Raw genomic sequence first — 14,880 nt, 5'->3', positions numbered from 1 at the left:
TAAGAAGAATAGATCTCGGCCCACCATCCCAATGCCTCCATCTCAAAACAGCAACCTCCCACTGCCCTTAGTCTGCAAGGCAGTCCTTTCAAGTGCGATGATGACGCCGGGACCTTCGTTGCCTATTGTACGAGCTGAACTTTTGTGCTCATCAATTCAACGCTCTTTCCATCAACTCATCTTGTCTTTTGACGTTTCGTGTTTTGTGCTCCTTTGACTATCGGCATATCGGGTGACTGCAAACACTGAAGTTCTTGCTTACGGAGTGTGGAACAGTGTTTTCAAGTGATCGCTGTTCTGTCATGTTGACGCCGAGTGAATCTTTCTTTGGCAACATGGGCAGGCTGACAGCAAAAGTAATGGCAAATTTCTTGACTTATTTCTGAATGTGAATGTTCTTTAGAAAAGGGATGCGGCGTTGCTTCTCCCCCGTGTAAAGGTCACGCATTCCAGACGTGGTTATGAGCGAACAGTTGCCGCAAGTGTTTGAAAAGAGCAAGAGAGGAAGCAGCCCTGCCCCGTGTGAGGATCAAACTCAGGACCTTCAGATGAAGAGACTGACACGCTACCAACTACGCCAACGAGGCCAGCTGCAGTGCACAGCCGGAAAGTTTGCCTCATATGGATTTCAGTCGCCCGTTCCCTAATCTTTAGACGCCCTCTGCTGGATGTTGCATTTGCCTTTTGATCTCACCGATACTTTTTTGGTCTGTTTCTGTTGCGAGTCCGTTTTTCAGATCTCACCTAGCACAAGTCTCTCTGGCTGAAGTGGCCTCTCTGCTTCAGCATCGTGCCCTCACTCAGCCATTAAAAACGTCACTCGGACTTCTGACATGCTGACATGAAATGTCAAGAGAGAGTGGCGGAGACGCTTAAGGCAGAGAGAAGATGAAGAGGGGGCGTGGCTGCGAAATGATTGACAGCTGCATGACGCTCTCCATGCAAGGTGTGACCACAGGCTAAAGGACACCTTTCGGCACATCAAGCTCTAAGCACACACCTGGAGGACGTGGGAAACGATCCCGCTACCTCTCGCATGCAAAGCGAGCGCTGTACCATGCAAGCTAACCCCCCTTGCTGGGGCTCATGCCTCAGTGTCGCCTAGTGCCGCTTGTTCCCCTCTTACCGGGTGCAGTTCACTGCCCTTCGTCTGCAAGGCAGTCGTGTAATTGCGGCTTTCTTGACTTATTGATGAAGGTCTGACTGGACGAGCGAATGACGCCTCTCCCCCATCCTCAAGCTCGCTGACAGGATAAAATAGAAAGTGCTGCTGTGGCTCATTGGTTTAGGGGTATGATTCTCGCTTAGGGTGTGGGAGGTCCCGGGTTCAACTCCCGGCTGAGCCCTTGTGTGCTCTTTCTGTCCTCGTCCACAAGACTGGGAACTGATATCCACATCACCTTGCAGCATCTGCTTATGGCAAACAATGGAATGTGACTAATGACTGAACGAGCCTGGTGAATACTCATCACGTGGCACAATGAGAGCGTGCAGTCAGCTGTCCAAGGCAGCAACCTCATTGCTCGTTCAAAAGAACACGTACTGAAAACTCATCACCACTATGTCGTAAATGAGCACCGCGATCGCTTGTTGTCATGCGTCCTTACTTGGGAAATGCAGAAGCAAAAACTGCCCTCTCTCAGCCACCGAAACGTGTGCGGCTCGCCTTGCACTCTCTGCGCCTCGCATATTTATGGAGCTGTCTGCTCTTCTTTCTGTTGAAGTACGCAAGTTACGGGGCGTACTGCAGACTATGATGTGCTCAATGACAGCTTTCAAGATTTGAAAACTATGAGCTTGATGGCTCAAGTCGAACGAATGTGGTTGTTACGCAATTGATGATCAAACGCACATATTCTAACGATTCGTGAGAGTATGTTCTAAAGGTCCTTGGCTCGATCCCGGGTTTCGGCATTTTGTTTCATCGCTCCCTTTGTTCCTCTCTCCAGCGCCCCCTGCCTAAAATGACGCGTCCCTTTCTCAGCCCGAAACGCAAGCGATACACCAGCAACAAACCCTACAGGTTTCCGTAGTGTAGTGGTTATCACGTTTGCCTAACATGTGAAAGGTCCCAGGTTCGAGACCGGGTGCAAACAGCCTCTTCTTGCACGCTCCTGCACTTCACAGAGGTCTTGAACCACCAGTCATTTGTTCCCAATGTATTTCCGGTGCCTTCATGCACTCTTGTACCAAACGCACGTTTTTTCTGTACCTGGAGCCGATCATTTGCAATTGGGCTGTCCCGACAGACCAAGACGAGCTCTGTCGGCTCAAAAGCAGCGCAACACCTGCGAGAACAACAGAAAGATTAGTACCCAGCGGGGGCCTCTTAGTGAGCCCAAGATCTAATCAAGAATCGACTCCAGCAACAGGGCTGGGCGCATTGTTCCATACTCCGACCACTCTTGGTGTAAACAGGTCCCTCCTGGTCTCTGCATGAAATGCACTTTCCTGCGTTTGCTATGGTGTAACTGGCTTCCCCTGCATGGGCGAATGTGAAGAAGATCCTTAGTAAGTCATTGAAGAAACCCCGAGAAGAGGTCGGAGTGGCCTCTGTCGTTCATCAACGATCCAGTCAGGCAGTACTCCTCTGTAAAGCGCCGTTCGTTCACATCGATTGGCTTTTTTTTGCCTTCATTCATGCAAGTAGTAAAAGCAAACACCCCTATTCTGCCGTGACCCAGATTTGAACCAGGGTTGTTGCGGCCACAACGCAAAGTACTGACCACTATACGATCACGTCGAGTTACCGATACACACGTGGCAGGGCGGAAAAGGCTGTGCTCTCTTCGTGTGACATAAACGGAAAAGTCCTGACGTTGCATTTCAACTGAGTCCCAGTATACATCGACCCTTCGACACTCTGAGTGACAACTCTCTTGCGTGTTTTCTCATATTTATGTAGTTTGCTTGCATGATGCCGGGAACAGCAGGGTTGTTCGCTGCCATATGGTCTAGTGGTTAGGATTCCTGGTTTTCACCCAGGCGGCCCTGGTTCGACTCCTGGTATGGGAACGTGTCAGTTTTGCCTCCTGCTTTCCAAAAGATCAGCACCGTGTACGAAGGAGCCGCATTAAAACTACTCGAACGTGCAAAACGTGCGAGAAGAGGGGGCGCTTGTTTCCAGCCGAAACTTCTCGCGTGTGAGACCAGCTGACCATCGCTGCAGGAGGTGGGAGGGTTACTCTGGTAGACAGGGCTGACCTTCGGCAATAGGATTTATACTCTCCAAGATGATATTTGCACTTTCTGGAGAGGCGATTTTCTCCACGTCAGTAGCCCGATTTCGTCGATTGCGTGGAGAGGGCTGTAGAATGTGACGCCACCTTTCCTGCTCCGTCCATGAGAGGCGTGCTGGTCTCTGGAGAGAGAGCACGGTCCATCAGCGCACTCCAATAAAGGCACTGGAAGCAGCTGAATCGCATTGGCGAAGCTCAGCACTGGGCCGCTGGGCATGTCTTACCACAGTTTCCGTAGTGTAGTGGTTATCACGTTCGCCTCACACGCGAAAGGTCCCCAGTTCGAAACCGGGCGAAAAACAAACAGATTTCTTTTGTCGCCACGCACAAAAGGGGATTGGGGATTCGCCTAGCGCTGTGATCGAACAGACCCACTCACCTCTTAGTGTGGCAGGATCTGCACAGTGCATGTCGCAGCGCATCCTGCTTTCACTTCAATGCGCGTCCTGATGTACCCCTTGCTCCCGCGTGACAGGTGGGGACAGGTGACAGGTCCTATACTAACGAGGAAGACATCGCTCTCTCCGACCCCCCGGCATCGTGTCCTGACCCACCGTGCTGGAAGCCGACGCGTGCTGTGATTCCTTTACGGAGCAGAAATGACAACCGAGGAGCCGAGAGATCATTTCAGCATTTCGCGTCTGAACGGAAAACACAAACGACCAACTCAGAATGACTTGCCTTTGACGCTTTTCAAAGCGTTCTTTGTGCACGACGACTGCGCCGCCTAGCAGATACAAATGGGTTGTACAACTTTGAAGTAGCAAATGGAAGAGGGCTAAGCCCCCTCTCTTTTAGCCCAGGTTCGATCTGTCTCCCAGAATCACCAGGGCGCACACACACACACCCGTGCCGTTGAAGTGCTTTGCTTCATTTCTAAGGGCAACTCAACATTCACTCCTACCCCGAGTGCAGAAAAGACAGCGTCCGCAGCAACAACAGCTCAGGTCTCTGCACAGGAGCTAAGCTGCCCCCATCTCCTCTGCTCTGCGGCTCCTGCAGAGCGGAGTCCTGCCTGGAGCCGTGTTTGCAGGCGGCAGCTCCCCACGCTCTGTCTGTGCGTCGTGAAATTAATTAATAACGTTAATAAATTTATAAAGTTAATAAAGTTATAAATTTGAAATTAATAACGATATAATTATATTCATGTACCACAACACAAGAATAGTACACGCTGTACATTGTCTGTCGATAATGTTTCTGTAGTGCTTTAGTGGGTTAGGTTCCTGACTTCCATGTCACACGGTCTATGATTGAATCCCATGGAACTATGACTTTATTTTTTAACAAACATTTCTTTGAAAAAATGAAACGTTTCCCTTGGTCAGAGATTAAATAAAACCTCACTTTTTTAGGTTTTACTGTGCAGAGTGAGGTTTTACCTCACTTTTTTTGAGCAGAAGGTTTACTGTGACCTGAGAAGGGCCGGCATCCAATCACGGTGGTAAATACACACAAGCTCTCACTCATCTGAGCTACACGGCTACCAAGATGATCTCGGGTGCGCCGAGCTGGTACGGAACATATTGAACTGATCGACGGCGAATTGTCTCTCAGACAGGCTTTTCACCTCTAAGCTCCCTGACTGACAGTGATCAGCTAGGTAGTGAAACAGTCAGCTGCTTCTAAGCCTTAAACAGCTGCATCTCGGCGCTTCCACGGAGAGATGATTTGAAAGCCGAACATCACCCATTGGGAACACCTTACTATCACTAGTTTAAGAGACTCTTAAGGTCTTGCAGAGGTGCCTGTCTAATAGCATGCGCTTTGCAAGCTATAGGTGTTTAGGCTGAGGCAGAATGCCTGTTAACAAAATGTTTTTCTAAAGGTGTGTCCAAGTGGCTGCAAAAGGACAACACTCCTGGGGTGCTGTGGCTTAGTTGGTTAAAGTGCCTGTCTAGTAAACAGGAGATCCTGGGTTCGAATCCCAGCGGTGCCTTCCTTGTTCTGTCTTCTTGAACAGTACTGGTCATTATGGACAACCGCCTACAGCTAGACTTAATTAAATGCAAGTATTCATTTCCTGTCTTTAACGCGACTTGTTTTTCTTAAAATGGATGCAACTTGCAAAACATGAAATACAAACCTTGCTAATCAGCGCTAGCGGCTGGCAAAAAAAAAAATAAGTCAGCAATGTTTTTTTCTTTAACCTTAACCCTACTAATGGAGAAGAGTTAAACGACCGAGTCTATGCAGCTTAAACGGTGCGCACGTCGGGTTCTTAGCTGGTAAATCACGCTCACCCCAGTCCTTAATCTTTTAAAGAGGATACAAAATTGAACCTAATCGCCACATCACATACATCCTGTTCAATGATAAAAAGGTAACATCTATCCTCGCTCCAGACTAAATCTCACGTTGAGGGCATATTTTTTTTCACTTTACCATGAGCCGGGCTCGGCTGCACAGAGGAGAGAGCAGAGCAATGAGGTCACGGGGACAGGGGAGTCACACGCTGGCGGTTTGAATACGCGGAAGATCACTGAGGGATCCACAGTATATGGACCCTCCGTGCGCCATCAGTCCGCACTCCGGACTCTGAATCCTGCCATCCGAGTTAAGATCTCGGCGGAACCTGAGGCACAGTTCCTTCTTAAAACGTAATCTGGTGAGCATTTCTAGAATCGTACTTGTATAGATGCAGCCTTTAATGTGTTGCTAGGTTAAAATTGATGACTTCTTGTATTTCAGTAGGCAACTGCCCTCTTGATTTCGGATTTAATTTCTTTATTACAGGGGCGCTTTTATGATGACAGAGTCATGTTCAGGTACTTTGCTTGATGGAGGAAGCTCATTTCGGACTCTGTGATCTGCTCACCTGGAAAGGTCTGCTGTACTACTACAAGAGAGAAGTAGAGTCTGGAAGAAGGGACAATTTTATGATGCTTTGGAAGGTAATGTTTTTTTTTTCTTTGAAATCGAAATGAATCAGAATAGCAGTGCAAAAGACAAACTCTTGGTTTGGTTTAAAGAGATATGGTTTTAAAACAGACAACATGTAGAAAACAGGTGTTTCTCACTTTTGGAAAAGAATGGACCGGGGGTAATATTTTACTAGTTGCAGGGCTGAGCTCACTGGGTTACAGTCCTGCAGTGTCACACCAGGTCCAGTGGTGCAATGGATAACGCGTCTGATTACGAATCAGGAGATTGTAGGTTCGACTCCTGTCTGGCTCAGGTCATTTTTAAACGCACCGGGCTGCTCCCTAAGTAGTCTGTGCTACTTACTGCATTGTAATTGCACCCAGTAAGAGATTTCCTTCATGTAAATGAACTGCACCTGACAGCTTTAGAAAAACACCTGGGCTCAGTACGGTGCTGAGAACTCAGCGTTGCTGTTCTAATTAGCACGCACTGCATCGGCTATGAACCCGAACTTTTCAATTATTCCGACCAGTAAGTCAACACGTAGTCCACATGAAAGGAAGAAATATTCTCTTGTCTGTCTCTTGTTTTTATAGAACTGAATGTCCCTGACAATGTACTGTTAGTTTTAATTGAAGAACGGCATTTGTTTTCAAATATACCAGACAAGTTTACGTAACTGCTCGTGCGACACTCAGTTGTAATTAGTCAAGAAATAAAGTCAAACAACAGCTGCGGGTTTGATTCTGAACGTACAGATGCAGCCATTCAAAATGGGTGAGGTATTTCGCGGCATACCGCGACACGCCCACCGGGGTATCACGCGGTTCACGTGTGTCACGTGACTAACTATCCGGCGTCGCCTTGTAAAACCGCCAGGGGGAGCTTAACCTCTCATGTACAGCATTTGAGCCTTTAATTTTGAACTGTGTATTACAGCATGTTAATCATCAGTCATTAAAATGTTGGTATATTTTATGAAAGCAAGATTGCTCAGTTGGACAAAACCAACTGAGCTGTGCATCACACAGCTGCCAGCGCACCTCACCGTACCAGGCCACCACTGCGTCATATAGCTGCAAGCGCACCTCACCGTGCCAGGCCACCACTGCATCATACAGCTGCCAGGGCACCTCACCGTGCCAGGCCACCACTGCGTCACAACACACAGCTGCCAGTGCACCTCTACATACCCGACCACCACTGCATCACACAGCTGCCAGCGCACCTCACCGTGCCAGGCCACCACTGTGTCACAACACACAGCTGCCAGTGCACCTCTACATACCCGACCACCACTGCATCACACAGCTGCCAGCGCACCTCACCGTGCCAGGCCACCACTGCGTCACAACACACAGCTGCCAGTGCACCTCTACATACCCGACCACCACTGCATCACACAGCTGCCAGCGCACCTCACCGTGCCAGGCCACCACTGTGTCACAACACACAGCTGCCAGTGCACCTCTACATACCCGACCACCACTGCATCACACAGCTGCCAGCGCACCTCACCGTGCCAGGCCACCACTGCGTCACAACACACAGCTGCCAGTGCACCTCTACATACCCGACCACCACTGCATCACACAGCTGCCAGCGCACCTCACCGTGCCAGGCCACCACTGCGTCACAACACACAGCTGCCAGTGCACCTCTACATACCCGACCACCACTGCATCACACAGCTCCAGCGCACCTCACCGTGCCAGGCCACCACTGCGTCACAACACACAGCTGCCAGTGCACCTCTACATACCCGACCACCACTGCATCACACAGCTCCAGCGCACCTCACCGTGCCAGGCCACCACTGCGTCACAACACACAGCTGCCAGTGCACCTCTACATACCCGACCACCACTGCATCACACAGCTCCAGCGCACCTCACCGTGCCAGGCCACCACTGCGTCACAACACACAGCTGCCAGTGCACCTCTACATACCCGACCACCACTGCATCACACAGCTCCAGCGCACCTCACCGTGCCAGGCCACCACTGCGTCACAACACACAGCTGCCAGTGCACCTCTACATACCCGACCACCACTGCATCACACAGCTCCAGCGCACCTCACCGTGCCAGGCCACCACTGCGTCACAACACACAGCTGCCAGTGCACCTCTACATACCCGACCACCACTGCATCACACAGCTGCCAGCGCACCTCACCGTGCCAGGCCACCACTGCGTCACAACACACAGCTGCCAGTGCACCTCTACATACCCGACCACCACTGCATCACACAGCTGCCAGCGCACCTCACCGTGCCAGGCCACCACTGCGTCACAACACACAGCTGCCAGTGCACCTCTACATACCCGACCACCACTGCATCACACAGCTGCCAGGGCACCTCACCGTGTCAGGCCACCACTGCGTCACACATATTTCAGCGCCATATATTTCATGGATATTATGGAATATAATGGATGGATATCTTAGTTATCTTTCAAGTTCACAGGTTTGCATGCATAATTTAATTTTGAAAGCCACTGAGACATCAGGTACTACTGTTGTATTTATGAAAAAGAAACAAAACAAAAAACATACTAACAACTGTGCCATCCTACTCCTTAGTTAATACATTTTATTATTCATAAACAGTTAACATTGTTAGCAAAATATTTTGAATTATATTTAACCCTATTTTATCTTTAGTTTTGTATTTAACTTATTATATGATAGTCAGACTTAATGTATATTTGAACAATGAAAATATATTTTTACAAGATTTTACATTCACTTTAATGCACTTAAAATTAATATGGTTAATAATAGTAAACTGTAACATGCTGTAACAAGATCGGTTAAACTGCGAAGAAAATGCTTTCAGAGAAAATGTTTCAGGTGTGAAGAACATAGATGTCCAATGCAATTTCAACCAAACCTGTTCCCACACACCCTGCCCCCACTACCATTAGAATAAACACAAACATTTTAGCGTTTCATTCTGAGCAGAAGACCCTCACACCTGAAGAGTGCTGGCTGTGACGAATTAAACCGGTTTTACAGGTTTCAATCACAGACCATGTGACATGGGACTCAGTAAACTAACACACAGCGCCACTGGATTTGATAATACCTAACCAAAATCCGCAATATGGAAACAGAACCTGTGTAATTGTTGATAGATGATGTACTCGTAACATTTTTTCAAGACGAACTACAACATTTAAAAAATGACTTGTATGTACTTGATATCTCTAATCAATCCACGGGTCCCAGCACAAAACGAAACTAAAACGCATACCGTTTCGCGCTTCTTATTAGTTGCTCAAAAGTAATTTGACCGTATGAAATGCATAATATAAACCTAGAAACATATACGTGAGCAGTACTTAAGCACTGTAGTATCGGTGTTAAGACATACCTCTCAAATACTGTAAATCAAGTTAAAAATATCTCAAGACCGATTCTGGTCGTTATGAAACCATGTTTCGTGTATGTTTTCTTTTTCATCTTGAAATAACTCATTTCTAAATACCTTTTTCACTGTTAACATCTTGCAGCAACTTTGTGACAAAATATACACTCTGACAGTTCATCCTGCTACCAACATTAAATAAAACAAATCTTAAGATTTCTATATTTATGTCTTTATTTAGTGGTTTCATTAGTGACAAAGGCTAAACTTTCTTGGAAAAATGTATTTTATGTGTTGCGGAAAAAACTGACTTGCTTTAACAAAATATGTTTACAAATCCTTTCACCTGGCATTTTCGTAGTTAGAAATTATGGAACGCTCTGTTAAAAGCAAGGGAGTTTTTATGTCCGTTGCAGTTCTTTTGCAACATGAATATAATTATATCGTTATTAATTTCTTGAGATACGTGATTCCATATTATATTCCCTTTTAATCAAATTCTAAAAGTATGCTTGTTGACTCCGGTATCACGTTAGTTAAAGACTTCGAAGCTTACAATGGTTAGGGAGAAATGGAATACTGGTGTGTATTTTTTTCTTTAAAGTACCAAGACCAGCTATATACTGTATGTTTACGTTCCAAAATTAATATCGTTTATGGCCTTCACACGCGTTACAGTATGCTCCTATTCTTTTTATGCTCAGGTACTAAGATTTCCCTTCAGTGGCAAAATTCAATATCTACAACGGGCACAGTAAAGACGTTTACAGTAAGTCTTTCTACGACAGACCAATGGACCACGAGTGCCCCTGTCGGTCAACCAATCACGCACCGCCTACCGGTCAAAGGCCTTTTCTAGGTCTACACTTAAAATGCACAGAGGGAGGGAGCGATCCTCTGAGTACAGACAGACATCCCTCAACAAGGCCAGGTTGTCGCTCATCAGGCGTCCTGCTATCCCACAAGTCTGTTCTTTCCCTACCAGTGAGGCCACTACATTTTGTAGGCGCAGGAAAAGGGCTTTGGAGAGGATCTTAGTGTCCACGCCTAACAGGCTGAGGGGTCTCCAGTTCTTTATGTTATTCTTTGCTCCTTTCTTAAACAAGAGAGAGATAGTGCCTTCTCTTAAGGAGTCAGGCAGCAATTCTGTCTTATAGCTTTCCACGAATAGGAGCAGTAGCGGATCCTGAAGCAGATCCCAAAAGGTGCAATAAAATTCTTTAGGGAGCCCGTCAGCACCCGGAGTTTTCCCCTGCTGTAAGCTCTCCATAGCCTGTCTCAGCTCTTCTACTGTCAAATCCCTCTCAAGTACTTCCCTATCTTCTTCACTCAAAACGTTTTCTAGCTTTGAGGTAAAAAAATGAATTTCTTCATCCTTTACCTCTGTAGAGCTGTACAGTCTTGAGTAGAAGGCCTCGGTGCAGGAGAGAATAGCACTCGGCTCTGTTCTCTCTCGTCCCTCCTCATCAACTACACTTTCCATGACAGACTTGGAGCCTACCACTTTCCTGAAAAAGAAGCGAGTACACTTCTCATTTTCTTCCAAGAACTGCACTCTGCTTCTTAACAGCACTCCTCGACTACTTTCTTCGGCTATGCTCCGGATGTCCTTTTTTAAAAGGGCGATATCCTCGAGCACATCGAAGCCACTGTGCAGCATCGTGTAGAGACGCTGCAGCTGCCTCTGTTTCCTGACTAGCACTCCTCTCCGTCTGGCAGCAGCCTTCCTTCCCTCAGCCATGAAAAAGGCCTTTGTCCTCACCTTCACCTCCTCCCACCACTCTCCTACTGACCCGTACAGACACTGCAAGGACAGCCACTGTGATAGTTTCTCCTTGTAGCGGGATACTACCCCCTCGTTCTCTAGCAGCTTTGTGTTGAGTTTCCAGAGGCCTGGGCCAAAAACAGTCCCGCCCTGGAGTTCCACTCTACACCCTAAAGCCTGATGATCTGAGAAGAAGACAGGCTGAAGAGTGACCCCAACAACTTTCACTCTCTCTGAGACAAAGCAATAGTCAATTCTGGAGCTGCTATTCCTCCCTGACCATGTATATCCTGCTGTTGTGGGATATATACATCTATATGTGTCTGAGAGTTTAAAGTCTTTTTTGTCTCACTAGTTACCTTCTTCTTTTTCTTTTTCTTCTTACCAATTTCCTGCCAGCCATCCTCTGAATGAGCCTTCATCAGGGTGGCAGCAGTAAAAGCATTCACGGAGTCCATTTCAAGGAAGGGGGTAGAGGGAGGGGTGGAGGGGTTCCAGCTGTCCCCATCGCCATGCTCTCCTTCCTCCTCGCTCGGGGAGAAAACAGAGTCATTTTTCCTTTTCCTCAAGTCCAGCTCCTGGGAGCACTGAGGGGAAAGGGGTGCAGCCAATGCACCAGTCTCCTCTTCCCCCTCACCCACCAGCTGCTGCAGATCCTCCGTGATGGACTGGATGGAGGAGAGGAGGGCATCTGTAGCACTTGCAGAGTCTGAGAAAAGCAGCTCCGCTGAATCCTGGGTCTCCTCGCTGGACCCGCTCCACCGGGGGGCCCCACACTGGCCCTCGTTCTGAGGAGCAGGAATGGGGGAGGGGTCCTCGCTGTTCTCGGGGGTTTTCAAACCCTCGTGCTTGTCTGGTGCAGTCTGCGGTTGTGGGGGCGTAGTGGATTTCTCTTCCACCGGCCCCAGCGCCACAGCAGGACTGATCCTGGCTGGAGCCTGAGACTCTTTGTCCAACAAGGGTTCTTTGTTTGACTTGTTGTTTGCTTTGGCTTTTCGGGCCGGTTTGGCTGAAACAAGCACTGCCTCATCCTTTCTCATTTTGAGTTTATTGGCGTAGGCGTGAGGGCAGTTCTTAAAAACGTGTCCTTCCGAGCCACATAAATTGCACTTTGGCAGCATTGAACAGTCAGAGGCTAAATGTCCCTGTTTGCCACAGGTCTTGCAGCATTTCACAGTGCAGGACGATGCCAGGTGTCCCACAGCACCACAGCGCCGACACACCTTTGGTTGTCCCACATAAAAAACATAGCCATTGCAGGCGCCCAGCCGGATTGTAGAGGGCAGGTGCCTTAAGCCTCCATTTACATTGTCCGGTAGCAAGCAAACCTCGAATTTCCTTGCTCCTGTTTTTATACCGTCAACATCTCTAACCTCAGTTCCATGGTGGACGATGCAGTACTGGTTAAGCCAGGTGTGAATGTCCTCCGTCTTTGCCAGTTCCGAGAACACAACAACATGCACCGTTTTCCTCTCTCTCCGTGTCAGAGGCTGCAAGATGATCTTCTCAAGGGCAGGAACTTTCCCTCTTTTTGCCTCAAACACATCCACACATTGTTCAAACAGAGAATAGGTAGCAAAAACAACCTCAGATGCTTTCTGACCTGGGAGAGCGAAGATGAAATCCAAGTGCCGAGGTTCAAAGCCAAGTTCCTTCTGTAACACTTTTCTGCTGAACTGCATACGATCCAATTACTGCATACGCCAGTAATTCAAGATGGCGCCATGTTAGTGGCAGCCTGCTACAGCAGCTCCGTGTCTTTTTGTTGTCTTTTTGTTTCTTTCAGTTAGTAAATGCTAGTGTGTTAGTGTTTTTTCTTCATACCTTTGCCGGCAACTAGATTTGCGATCACAACATGATGGATACTAGGAAGCTGAGAAACTTTTTCTTGTTTTTTCTGATACTCGGACCTCTGTGGCTATCGAGTTGCAATGCCGATAGCCACAGAGGCATTGTCTACACGCGGGACCAGCTGATCGCGCTAGCGCGTCCGCCTCTACTCACTGGAGAGAAGCCATCGGTGCCGGAGGAGCTGAGGAGGAGAAGCCGAGGCTGTAGGGCTGGTGCGACGCGAAAGGCGAAGAGAAGGAGATTTAAACCCTACCTTCCTTCGATCATCATGGGAAATGTGCGGTCCTTAGCGAACAAGATGGACGAACTGGGAGCATTGGTGAGAAGCCAGAGGGAGTATCGTGAATGCAGTATCATGTGTTTCACCGAGACGTGGCTGCAGGAACTTATTCCGGACTCGAACGTTACCATCGGCGGCTTTCAGACGGTGCGGGCGGACAGAAATACCGAAAGCGGTAAGAGGAAAGGAGGGGGGCTCGCGGTGCTTGTAAACAACAGATGGTGTAATCCTGGACATATTCATGTTAAGGAGCGCGTCTGTAACCCGGACATTGAACTGGTAGCCGTAGGACTGCGTCCGTACTATCTGCCGCGGGAGTTTACATGCGCCATCTTTGTTGTTGTTTACATTCCACCTACGGCAAATGCAGAGGTAGCGTGTGACGTCATAAACACAGTCACAGCCAGGCTACAAACAAAGCACCCAAGCGCTTTTATAGCTATTTCAGGAGACTTTAACCACGTATCTATTTCCACCACTCTGCCTACTTTCCACCAGTTTGTTAAGTGCCCGACCAGGGAAAACAAAACACTGGACTTATTATATGCCAATGCTAAGGATGCATATAGTTCCACAGCCCTTCCCCCCCTTGGCAGATCAGATCACAACCTTGTCTTGCTTACACCACTATACAAGCCTATTGTCCAGCGCCAACCTGTGACCATGAGGACCGTGAGGAGATGGTCTCAGGAGGCTATGGAGGATCTACGTGGTGCTTTGGAGGCCACCAACTGGGATGTGCTGTGCGAACCACATGGGGAGGACATAGACAGCATGGTGGACTGTGTCACTGACTATATTAACTTCTGCGTAGACAACACCATCCCCACCAAAGACGTACACTGCTTTTCAAATAACAAACCCTGGATCACCAGCGACCTGAAGGCTCTTCTGAATGACAAGAAGAGAGCCTTTAGGAGGGGAGATAAGGAAGAGGTCAAGCGTGTACAGAGGGAGCTAAAGCAGAAGTTAAGAGAGAGCAAGGATGCCTACAGGAGGAAGGTAGAGGACAAGCTGCAAAGGAATAGGGTGAGAGATGTATGGAGCAGCATGAGAGAGATCACTGGCTTCAAACAGGCTGGGGTTGCAACAGAAGGGAACCTGGAGATGGCCAACAAGTTGAACCAGTTCTTTAACAGGTTTGATTCTGGGTCCTCTGTGGCGCAACACCCATCCCCCCACAGCCACACGCTCCCTAACCCTTCACAGCTGCAACTGCCCAACACCTCCTCCATCCCCCCACAAACATGGCCGCCTACAGCTACAACCCCCGACGGCTGCTCACCCACCCATCCCCCACAGCTGCCACTCTCCAACACCTCTGCCATTAACACCTCCGGCACTGAAAGCACTATGAGCATCATCCCCCGGGCCAGGCTGACCATCACAGCTGACCAGGTGAAGAAGGAGCTGAAGAGGCTGCACGGGGGTAAGGCCACAGGACCAGATAACATCTGTCCCAGAGTTCTGAGGGCCTGTGCTGATCAGCTGAGCGGAGTGCTCCAG

The 14,880-nt window shown here is 48.4% G+C and overlaps 2 non-coding genes across 2 annotated transcripts; both read left to right on the top strand.

The window, feature by feature from the left end:
• Positions 1–2,943: 2,943 nt before the first annotated feature.
• trnae-uuc (transfer RNA glutamic acid (anticodon UUC)) lies at positions 2,944–3,015 on the top strand. Its single transcript has one exon. It is a non-coding gene; the product is annotated as a tRNA-Glu (tRNA).
• A 2,089-nt stretch (positions 3,016–5,104) lies between these two features.
• Positions 5,105–5,178, top strand: trnat-agu (transfer RNA threonine (anticodon AGU)). Its single transcript has one exon. It is a non-coding gene; the product is annotated as a tRNA-Thr (tRNA).
• The last annotated feature ends 9,702 nt before the right edge of the window (positions 5,179–14,880 follow it).

The sequence above is a fragment of the Lepisosteus oculatus genome, unplaced genomic scaffold, assembly GCF_040954835.1.
Source record: "Lepisosteus oculatus isolate fLepOcu1 unplaced genomic scaffold, fLepOcu1.hap2 HAP2_SCAFFOLD_70, whole genome shotgun sequence".
In the NCBI taxonomy this organism is placed as follows: Eukaryota; Metazoa; Chordata; class Actinopteri; order Semionotiformes; family Lepisosteidae; genus Lepisosteus; species Lepisosteus oculatus.
This window is presented reverse-complemented; position numbering and strand designations above follow the sequence as displayed.